The following is an 11337-nucleotide window of genomic DNA, read 5'->3' on the forward strand; positions in this document are numbered from 1 at the left end:
CTGGCATCCGTGGGAGTGTCGGGTACTGAGCTGGGCAGGCTCTGAATGGACAATGCAGTCGGGAAAGATGCAGTGTCCCTGCCCACGGGTAGCTTATAGCCTGGTGGTGAGAGTGACCAACACATTGAGCGCTCACTCAATGTGGGGCACTGCTCAACTCTCTGAGGCCTGAAAAGAACTCTTGGAGGTAAATACTACTATACTCCCATTTTATGAGGAGGAAATTGAGGCTGAGAAGCTTAAGTGACTGGTTGTGGTAGGCCATCTCTAAGAAGGCCCGATCGCTCCTTCTTCCTCCCGTCCATGGTCTTTGTGTAATCCCCTACTATCCTAGTGTGGCCTGGGCTTTTTGCCTTGCTTCTAAAGAATAGAATCATGTAGATGCTCTGGCTGGTATGGCTCAGTTGGTTGGAGCATTGTCTCATACACCAAGAGGTGGGGGTTTGGTTCCCCATAGGGGCACATGCCTGGGTTGTAGGTTTGATCCCTGGTCGGGGCACAAATGGGAGGCAGCTGATTGATGTTTTTCTCTCTGTCTAAAATCAATAAACATATATTTTTAAAAGATTTTATTTATTTATTTTTAGAGAGAAGGGAAGGGAGGGAGAGAAACATCAATGTGTGGTTGCCTCTTGAGCCACTCCCACTGGGGACCTGTCCCACAACCCAGGCATGTGCCCCAACTGGGAATGGAATCTGTGACCCCTTGGTTTGCAGGCCGGCACTCAATCCACTGAGCCATACCAGCCAGGGCAACATATTTTTTTTAATTAAAAAAAAAAGAATAATGTAGAAGTAATGAAATGTCACTCTCTTTTCTTTTCTTTTTTTATGGGAACACTTCCCATAAATTTTTTTGTCATCCTTCTGTAGGACCCCTGCTAACCTTCCCTGTATCATTCCACATATGTGCTGCCAAAGCGAGCACAGAGTGTCGCTTCCGAGACCGAGTTGTAAAGGGACAGTAGATTCCATCTTGGGTGCCCTCTCGCACTGTCTGTTGGACCGCTCACCTCACCATGGGGGAAGCCAGTGGCCAGGTCATGGAGTGGAGCAGTCGTATGGAGAGGGGCACGTGACTGAACTTGGAAGCAGCTCCTTCTCCGGGCGAGCCTGAGGGGACTGCAACCTTGGTGACATCTTGGCAGCAACCTTGGGAGAGACGCTGGGCTGGAGTCCAGTGAAGCTACTCTCAGATCCCTGACCCACAGAAACTGTGAGATGATCATTGTTTTAAGCAGCCAAAGGCCGGCGTGATTTGTTACATAGCAATAGATAGCTCATACACCTGCCCCTATTCACACTGCCCATCTGGGTTAGAACTGGAGTTGGACCCCAAATGTGTCTGACTCTTAAATCCATGCTCTCCACCACTCTCTGGAGTGTTTCCCCTCAACGTGGAAGCAGCACAGTCACGCCTGAGCTGAGCTGGGCCTGCCTGGGGCTGATGCTGGGGCCGGTCGCTGAGTGACCTTGGGCAGGACTCTCAAGCACTCCATGCCCCCGTTTTCTCATACAGAAATGAGGATGACAGTGACATTCTGTGTCACAGGGTTGCTGCGATGAGAAGGGTTTATACATGTGAAGCTCTCAGAACATAGTGAACACTTAGCATGAGTTAACCATTATTTGTATTAGATTACATAAAATATGCAAGTATGCGATAAAAGACTAGTTGGCTCAGACCAAGTGCCTGGGAAAAACCAGTGTTCTCATTTACAAAGTGGGGAAAACAATGTCATCATCTCTTGCTGTCAGGATTAGCAAACTAGCGCCGTGCCTGGAACAGAGAAGTTTAATGAATGGCACCCTCGGAAGGACGATATTGACTAGTGTTTGAAGGGCAGCATGTGGATGATGGGTGATCACAGACGGCTGCTACAGTCCAGCCCTCGGCGACCCCATGCACCCGGGGTGCAGGAGTGGGCCAGAGGGCCTGTGGTCCATGGGAAGTCTGAGGAGAGGCCTGGACTCTCCCTCCTCCTTGGGAATGTGCTCCCGCAGAGAACTGGCTGCTCACAGGCCCTCAGTGCTCCAAATAGAGGGTTATGTTAACAATCCCAAGAAGGAAATTGGCTCCATGAAACTCTCCCTGTCCCTGGGGCTGAGTGAATCCCAGCACAGAGCACACCGCCATTGCTCATTCCACTTGATCTTTCTTGCCATTGCATGGTTTGCACTCAAAATGCATTCCAAAATAAATAAATAAGTAAATAACACAAAAAAGATGGCTCGAACTCTGCAGCCCTATGTGGAAATATTTGCAAAAGTGGGATGACCATTTTTGTTCAAAGATTTAGAGATTTGTGAAACATGTTTGTGTAACTTCCTTTGCCAATTGCTCATTGAGTTTTTTGGCATGTCAAAGTGCCAAATGTCATAAAGGAGAAACACAAAACACACGCTCCCAAGTGGTACTGGACATACCGGTACCTTTTAAGAAGTATGACTGTAGAGCACCCCACACAAAAGACTTGAAGGCTGTTTTCTAAGATCATCTGTAAGCTCCCATCTAGTTTTGATGTTGTCAATTGTGTTAAAGAGGAGAGGGAAGGGGGGTGGAAATGCCATAGGAAACATAGGAGTGAGACTCAAAGAACATCCCTAACAGCAAAGAGCATCCATCGCTGTCACAGCACCAGGAGAGGAGAGTGAGAAGCTGTCATTTGTGGGAAGCTTTGAGAAGAGCAGCAGAAGAGTGTGGATGCAGAGAGGAGCTGCCCTACCCAGGCTAGAGGCAGCGAGACGGCCCCAGACACGAGGACTCCACACCCTGTCAAATCCCTATGTGGGCTGAGTGATTCCTGGATGGGGAAGGCCCTGCCGACCACAAGCCCAAGTCTGTTTTCTGTGTTTCTTTCCTTGTACCTGAGCTTACCCCTCCCAGCTTTCCAACCTGAGTTACACATTCAATGAACACCCGTGAGTGCCTCCCACCTGCTGGACACAGTGCGGGTACCAGGGCACAGCCGTGAACAAGGTTGGACCCCCTGCCTTCTCTGAGCTGACGGTCCAGAGGCTGAGACAGACCCTGACTACAAACCTCACGGTTGTTTAGTGACACCAGTGCTGGGGCTCCCAAGGAGAACTACGGAGCAACAAGGGCAATGCAGGGGATGGGGACCCAGGAGGTTTCTGGGTGAGGACCCCTGTCCCAGGGAGGGAGCCACAGGGAAGGCCTCTCCCTTGGATGCGTGCATATGTGCTATAAGCTTTAGCTCATTGCCAAGCTCTGTGTTCATGAACTTGCTCCCTTGGTTGTCTCGCTGTCTGGGTTATTTTCCCTGTCTGTCCCCTAGTTCGTGCTCCTCCAACCTGAGTGTGCCTCGCAGCCGTCTGGCTGTGAAACACAGGCTCCTGGGCCTCACCCCACCACCCCAAATCCCCGCTCACTGTTGTCAGGCCGATGCCACCACCCGTGATCATGCTTGCGAAGCTCCCGGCTCCAGAGGGACCTCCTGGACACCTACTTTCAGAGATGGCGGCGCCCAGCCTGGCTGAGAGACGGTCAGAAGGCCCTGCCATCCTGTGACTGCAGATGGGGGGAGAAGAGCCTGGAGAGCAGGGCAGTCCCCTTCATGCGACGTGGGGATCAGTGGGGATGCGGTGGGGGTGTGGATGACAAGCCATCACCTCCCGCCTTTGGGGGCCCAGCTCACACTGAGTGTACTCATGAGAAAGTTTGGGCAAGGGCAGTGGGGGCCATTGACTAGAACGTGGCTGCACTGGGACCGTGGTACGTAGAAACTCCTCCACGCATTTGGGCTTTCCCCCTTTTCTCTGAGAAGGGGGCAGCCTCTGGCCCTGGCTGCTGAAGGAGGCCCTGTGGTGTGGTGCAAAGGCCATCGGCCATGGGGCTGGGCCCATTAGGCAGAACTGTCATCTGCTCACGGTGTGACCTCAACAAAATAGTCCTTTCCTGAGCTAAGTCCTCCCCAGAGCCGGACCGGGTCCTTCTGGGGTGGGTATCTGCCCCGCACTTCTTTCCTCCGTCCCTCCCAGAGCGGCCCCAGGCTGAGTCTGCAGACCCCATGGCTCAGCAGAGAGAGCCTCCTGCTCTTCCACAGGAGGCCCCAGGCTGCACAGGGGGCTCTCAGGGGCAGGCAGCTTCCCTTCCCTCTGCCTCAGGCCCTCAGCTCCTCTGCAGGGCAGGAGGTGGGGCTGCCTGGCCAGGCTTTGCTGCCCCCCAGTCTGCTCCCTGCCAAGTATTTCTGTCTGCTTTTCACTGGCCCACAGCCGTAGCCCTGTTGATTAGTGAGGGTCCCCTCAGATGGGATGGCAGCAGGTGGGGGCTGGTCAGTTTTGCAAGCCCACACCCTCGGGAACAATGACTGGTTGAAGACAAAGAGAAGGGTGTGGGAGGATGTTTGCCCCCCACCCCCAGGAGGGTCCACCCAGCAGGAGGAAGGCTAAGCTGATGTTCATTCAAGGGTAGGGAATGGGAGACTCCCAGGGAGACCTAGAGGCCCAGCACGAGCAGTTTGTCCACAGCCTGCTCTGTGGTGTTCTGTTTATCCCCAATACTGTGCCTCTCCGCCTGGGAATGCAGTTGCTGCTGCTGAATCCCACCCAGCCCACGGTCAGCCCGGGCCGGGTCTCCCGAAGCCCCAGGGGAAAGGAGCTGGCGCCCGGTGCCAGGTGGGTCTGGGTGTAAGCGCCTCAGGGGCTTGCCCGTCTCAGCCTCATCTGCGGGCCGACCCTCAGCACTGGGCCTGGCCTTGAGGAGCTGCTCACCAGTGTCTGCTGAGCTGATGACGGGAGAGGACACACTACAACGCAGTGGCTGGGAGCTCGAGCTTTAAAAGATGACCAGCGTGGTTTCAAATCCTGGCTCTGAGCTTACCAGCTGTGTGTCTCTGGCAAGTTCCCGTCCGGCCAGAGCCTCCTCCTCTTTCCCTGGGGAGCAGTGGTGGTATCGACAGCACCTACTTTGCAGTGAGACCAGATGTAAAGGCGTCAGCATGGACGAGGCCCCAGCGCTCAGCAAGTGTCAGCTGCTACAACTGCTGTCGTGGCAGGAGCTCGGGTGTGTGGTCTGGAGAAGGCTTTGGTGTGCAGCAGCTGGCACGGGGGTGGCGGGGAGAACGGATCAGACCTCCAGGTGCTGGGAGGGGCTTCCTCAAGGGAGCCTGGCCGGTTGTGGTTTAACCTGTCTGAGGAGAGAGACTGAGGAACATTTTGGATGATACATAAAAAGCAGATGAAAGAAAAACTTCCACAGAGGGAGAGGACTGAAAGGGTCGGCTGGACCCCATGGAGGTCTGGTGGGAGTCTGCAGGATCTTCTGGAGACTTCAGGGTCCTCGCTTTGCTGCACATCCTGGCTTTTCTTTCTGCAGCTTCCTGCCTCCTCCCAACACGGCTGTCCAGCCGGAGCCCAAGGAGTCCGTCGCCATGTCTGGGGTGCTCTGCACTGTAGACACTGGCTCAGGGAAGACAGGGAGGGGACAGGAGCCTGTGAGGAGGGCGGGGGTGGAGCCACTCTCTGCAGTCCGTGGTGGGGGCCATGGCGGCAGTGGGGGCAGTGGGGGCAGGGTGGGCCCCCTTGGAGTGAACTTGGGCACTGAGCAGGGGCTCTGAGGTTACCCCAGCCATGCCCCAGCCTTGGAGCCAGATGACTCTGCCCCCAGCTCGGGTGAGTGGGGGAAACTGACCCCACCTGAGGCTTTTAGAGGTCCCCACACAGTGTGCATGCTACGTGGGCATTGGCAGGGTTGCTGTACTTGCGAGGGCGTGGGGGACCCTGTGCCCAGGGCAGGGAGGGCTCCACACAGGGCAGTTTTCACCACGGCCACAGGGTGGCTCTCACCAGGGAACGCACTTTGGTTGTGCGTGTTGGGCCAGGTTCTACAAATGCAAAAACAGAGGTGAGCAATGGGCCCTTAACAATTTTTTGGGTTTTTTGTTTTGAGTGTAGTGGAGATTTAGCAAACAGAGTTTAGCAGTATAATTAAATGATGCTAATCACAAAATTAATCTGCCACAAAATTACATATACGCTGCTAATCATGCAACATGGTAATTAATCATACACAGTAAACAGGCCTTGGAAACAAAGGTACCTGGGGTGCCTTTTGCGCAGCCATGCCCGAGGTGACTTCGGGTCTCTCTCTGGCTGGCCGTGCCAGTCAGTGCGCCCCCATCTGGGCATGAGCTTGCCTGCAGGCGGGGCCCACCGCCCCTGCTGTGCTGCTGGCACTGACTGTGGGGCCCCAGGCCGCCTTCTTGCCACGGTGCCGTCACCCCCACGACCCACCCTGCCACCCAAGCGAGGGGTTCTCGGGCAGTACCTTCAGCTTCTCCTTTATTTCTTCTCTGACCTGCAGGTTGCCGTCCTCCTTTAACTTGTCAACAAATGCCTGTGCCTGACCCCGAGTGGCAGGCTCAGTACCGGGTGCTGGAGAGACACGTGACGGGCCCAGCCAAGCAGACAGGAGGAAACCGGGAGACGCTGGGTGTATCAGGATGAGTTTTGTTTGCTCTCTGATGTCCCATACACAGATGATTGCTCGTGACCAAAATATTTTTGTATGGCTCAAAAGTGGATTTTTTAAATTAAAGACATGAATTTGATCCAGTTTTTTAATCCAAAGGAGGCAATGGGCTGGCAGGGGAAGCTCCCACTTGCCCCAGGCCCTGGGAGAAGCTGGAGGGGTGTGCAGAGGTCACGGAAGCAGAGATGCGGGCAACCGCTTTCGTTGGGGTGAGAGGACACCGCTCGAGGAAGTTCCCTCGAGCCGTGGCAGTGGCGCCGTGGAGGATGAGGATTGGTAACAGCAGCTCATGTGCTGGGCTCTGCTCCAGGTGCTGTGCGCCTGGTGAGCCATGTTTTTCGAGACAGGTTTGTGAGGCAGGGGCTACCCCGTCCCCATTTTACAGAGGCGGAAACTGAGTGTAGCGGATGGAAAAGTGTCCCCCAAAAGGACAAGCCCAAAGCCTAACCCCTGGCTTCTGTGGCTGTGGCCTTATTTGGAAATAAGGTCTGCAAACATTTTTTAAAGAGTAAGATATCATTTGATGATTTTAAAATGAGGTTACAACCTCATCTTGAGATGAGACCCTTTGGGATTCTGGGTGGGCTTTCAGTGCAGCGACAGGAGTCCCTGTGAGAGGAGGGAAAGGGTGGGAGGGCTGAGATGCTGAGACACAGAGACGCAGAGAAGGCCATGGGAAGATGGAGGCCGGGGTCGGAGGGGTGCTGCCATAAACCAGGGACACCTGTGCCCCCAGAAGCTGGAAGAGAAGAGCAAGGGCTCTCCTCCGGAGCCTCCAGGGGCAGCAGGGCCCTGTGTATTGCTTGAATTTAGTCTGTGAGACAATAAGCTCTCCTCTGGAGAACCACTGGCTTGGGTCCCTGTGAGTGATCTTCCCTTCTCTCCCCACCCACCAAGGCCCTTGTCCACATTGGGGAAGGTAAGGCTACCCTGCTACCCCCTTTCACCAGGGTGGCCATCAGCTGACCCAGGGAACTTGGTCCCAGACTTGCTGTCCCCTCCAGTGTCTGCCCAGGCCACCAGGAGCAGCCTGGCTTTGGGAGTGAGCGGGACCCATGGGCACTGTGGGGGGAGTCCTGCAGGCCGATGGAGCCCCGACCTGAGATGAAATGAATGGCGAGTGGCAAGGAGGAGAGAGTGTCAGAGCAGGGACTCTGAGGTGGTTCTCTACAAAGTCTAGCACCCTTTGGCCATGCTGATGCCTCCCAGGAGCAGGAGGGGTGGTGACCGTCACCCCAGTCCTGGTGGGCCTCCCGTGTTGCTATCCTCCAGCCCCGATGCCCAGCCCCCAGCTGGAAGACCCCGGTGGCCGTGCCTGCGGTCCCGTGCTGGCGCAGTGAGGAAGGAGGGTAACACACGGCCTGAGGTTCTGGCTTGTCCCACTGACCCAGCCTCCTGGGGTGGAGCCCAGCCTGGGCCTGACCAGTGTCATTTAAGGGCCCGAGGCACCACCACCTCTGGGCCCCTCTGTGGAGCAGCTCATGCACTTGGACTATTTCCTGGGACCGTGAGGCGGGGAAGTGGGTGAGGTTCCTGCAGCTCCTGGAAAGGTAGCTGCAGCCTCTGCTCTGCTCTCCACTGAAACACACTCAGATCCCTTAGATGATTTCACAAGCTGGGTGAGAGCTCATGCCCCCCTCAGGGCAGCCCCGTGCATCGGGTGCGAGGGTGTTCGCATCATCTGTGTGAGAGAGGTGCAGGGAAGTGGCAATGGTGGAGAGCGGAGCAGGAATCAAGCTTGGGCCTGACTCCAGAGCTCCGCGATGCTGTCTCCAAGGAGCCAGGTAGGGGTTGGGGAGGTTGGCGCTGGGCACAAATAGAAGCTCACAAGCCAACAGTTTAGGGCACGAGAAAGGGGCGCAGAGGAAATAGGAGATGAACTGGGAAGACCGAGGAACACAGGGAAGTGGAAGGAAGAGCAGGAGAAATCGTATCTCCTTCGAGTCCCTGTGGCAGGGGTATATGCATGCTTTGTACCTGCCGTACAGGTCCATACAGGTATAGACCAGCAAAGCTAGGAGACCTGAGACATGTGGGTTCATACATCCACAGCCCTCCTGTGCCCAGACAGGGAACAGAAGTGGACGCATGGCCTGGCGGGTGACTGGAGGGCCTGCTGTGGAGAGGGGCAATCTGCACCCCGCGCCCTCACTGTGTGCCCTGCAGGCCTGAGGCCCAGGGTTGCCAGAACTCCAGGTCTTTTTACAAGGGAAGCAGGAAATTAAGTTTTTAAAATGTGAACTCTCTTAATTTAAAAATGTTGGCAATCAAAACCAGTTAGAATATCATTTCAGGAAAAGATGAAAAGAAATGCTACATCCAGCCCACAGGCAGCTGGGGTACAACCTCTGTTTTATTGCACTTGTGTCCATGAGGGTCTCACCGCCTGACTGTGGACTTCTCCAGGGCTCCTACAAACCACAGGAGGTGCAGGGACCGGGAGGATCAGGAGCAGAGGGCTGTGAGGCTGTGAAGAAGCACCTGGATTTGCAGAAAGAAGGGAAACAAGCTAAAACCAATGAATGCAGTGTTTCTTCTTCTTCTTTTAGATTTTATTTATTTATTTCTAGAGAGAAAGGAAGGGAGAAAGAGAGGGAGAGAAACATCACTATGTAGTTGCCTCTCACGCACCCCCAAGTGGGGACCCAGCCTGCAACCCAGGCATGTGCCCTGACTGGGAATCGAACCAGTGACCTTTTGGTTCAGAGGCTGGCACTAGTCCACTGAGCCACACCAGGCAGGGCCAATGAATGCATTGTTATCAGAAGATGCAACACAGACATTGTGCCCTGGCCCCCTACCCCAGGTGCCCTTCTGCCCACTCCCCCTCAGCTCCCCCAGGAGGACAGGAGGATGGGGCACAGGAGGGCTGAGTGGGGCAGGGAAGGAGGGAGGGTTGCCTGGGGGCGGTGGGAAGCGCTCAGCCTGGTTGTTGAAAAGTGAATCACATTTCCAAGTGATGGGTGCAGTTCACACTTTGTAGGGAATAGGGAGCAAGTGGAGCCTGACTTTTCTAAATATACCAGGCGAGTCAACAGCGCCTGGCTCTGAGCTGAGGTTCCTGACAGGAGGCTGGGTCAGCCCCTGGGTTCCACATGTGCAGGCTGCATCCCAGGCTGTGCTTCTGCGACTGGAGGGAGGGGGCTGGGGAGCTGGGATTTCCAGACAGAGTCTCCTGGGGTAGACAGGCCGCCATTCCTGGGTAAATATCTGCAGGAACTCTGGCCCGGGTTGAGCTGTTATAACCACAGGGCATCTGTGGACCCTCACAGGGCTGCCTGGCACAGAGACCCCTGGTGGTGTCCTCCAAGTTTCCAGGTAGCGGCAGGGCTCCTTGCACTCTCCTTGGGGCCTAGGCAGGGCAGTCTCCCCCAACTCTACAATTTCCCTCAAAGTCTACCCCTGAAACCATGATGTGAGCAGCTGAGGCTCTGCCTTCTCAGCATGAGATCCTCAGTGCACACCCAGAAGTGTCCTGCAGGCTGGTCCTGGAGGCTGGGCTGTAGCTGGAGGAGTGGTCCAGCGCTGCTCCTGACCCCTTGTGTCCCTTGCTCTCCTCAGCAGTTTCCCAGTCTCGAGAAGTGGAGGCTGGAGGTGACAATGCCAGCCTGAGACCTCTTTGGCTGTGATGTGTCATGGTTCCCCATGCACGGTGTGGGCTGGTGGTTCGGGAGGGTATGGGGGTGGGCAGGGATGCAGTTATATTCAGGACAGTCTTCCCTGGAGCAGGTGGGGCTGCTCATCTCCTCCTTACTCTGGATATGACAGGAAGCAGCCCCAAACTGCTGGCCGGCTGGGATCCGTGCCTGGAGCTCCCAGGGAGACCTGGGCTTGATCAGGTGTCCTAAGGCCGGGGAGAAGAGGCAGAGGTGATCAAAGAGATGTCAGCTTCAGACTGGTCAGTAAAGCCCATAGCAGGTGGGCACGTGCCTTGGCACCCCAGGCTCTGTGGGTGGGTGGGTGGGGGGGCGCTCTGGGCCGGGGCTGCTACGGAGAAGCCACCACCAGGCCGGCAGGACTTCCGTGTAACCAACCGGCCTCTCAGCTGTCAGTCCCTTGGCTAATGAGAAGTGCCTGGGAGAAAGGCTGCGTCCCGGGGACTGTTCTGAGCTCAGACTCTCGGTGCTGGGGGAGGCCCGTGCAGGATGCCCCCTGGGGGTCCAGGAGGAGGAGCCCTCCGTGGACGGCAGCCTTCCAGGCGCTTCTCAGGGAGCCCGGTCGGGGAAGACTGAACGTCTCTAAGGAGCCCGCGGCTGAGCTGATGCACTCTAAATGAAGCCCCTGTCTTCCACCAACGTTCCTGTGCTGCAGGAACGGGGGAGGGGGTCAGTGGGGGACACAGACCACTGGGCTGCGGGGTCCATCACTCCTGGGAGGGGCCATGCCTGAGCCCTGGGCCAAAGCAGCAGGCCAGCCCTTCCTAATACACGGCCTTTCCGAGTTTCTTCAAAGGATTTACCAGCATCTGAAAAGACCCTGTAGAATCATTGGTTTCCTGGCGGTCTCCCGAACCCCGTGGGAGGCTGGGCCCCAAGAACGCAGTGGGGCCTCCCTTGGAGAAGTCCCAGCCTGGTGGAACTCACAGCCGTGACAGGCAAATAGGTACAAAAAGGTGGCAATGAGGATGATAAGGGGAAAGTGTGGGCACTGCCACAGTGACTTACCAAAGAAAAATACTGCATGAGACATACTTGAATGAAAAAACTCCTCACTAGTACCTGACATTTTAATTTAACTGGATCTCCTGGCCGTTTTCAGGCAGCCCTGGCCCGTAGGAGGAGCACGGGGCGAGTCCGGGACTGCACCTCAGAGCAGTACTTCCTGGCAGGGAGGCGGCACGCCAG

At 55.9% G+C, this 11337-nt stretch overlaps 1 non-coding gene across 1 annotated transcript; it reads right to left on the minus strand.

The window, feature by feature from the left end:
• Positions 1 to 826: 826 nt before the first annotated feature.
• On the minus strand, positions 827 to 928 carry LOC123827609. Its single transcript, XR_006787268.1, has one exon. It is a non-coding gene; the product is annotated as a U6 spliceosomal RNA (small nuclear RNA).
• Positions 929 to 11337: the final 10409 nt, after the last annotated feature.

Source organism: Phyllostomus hastatus, unplaced genomic scaffold (genome assembly GCF_019186645.2).
Source record: "Phyllostomus hastatus isolate PE091 unplaced genomic scaffold, TTU_PhHast_1.1 phas_contig_86, whole genome shotgun sequence".
NCBI classification, from domain to species: domain Eukaryota; kingdom Metazoa; phylum Chordata; class Mammalia; order Chiroptera; family Phyllostomidae; genus Phyllostomus; species Phyllostomus hastatus.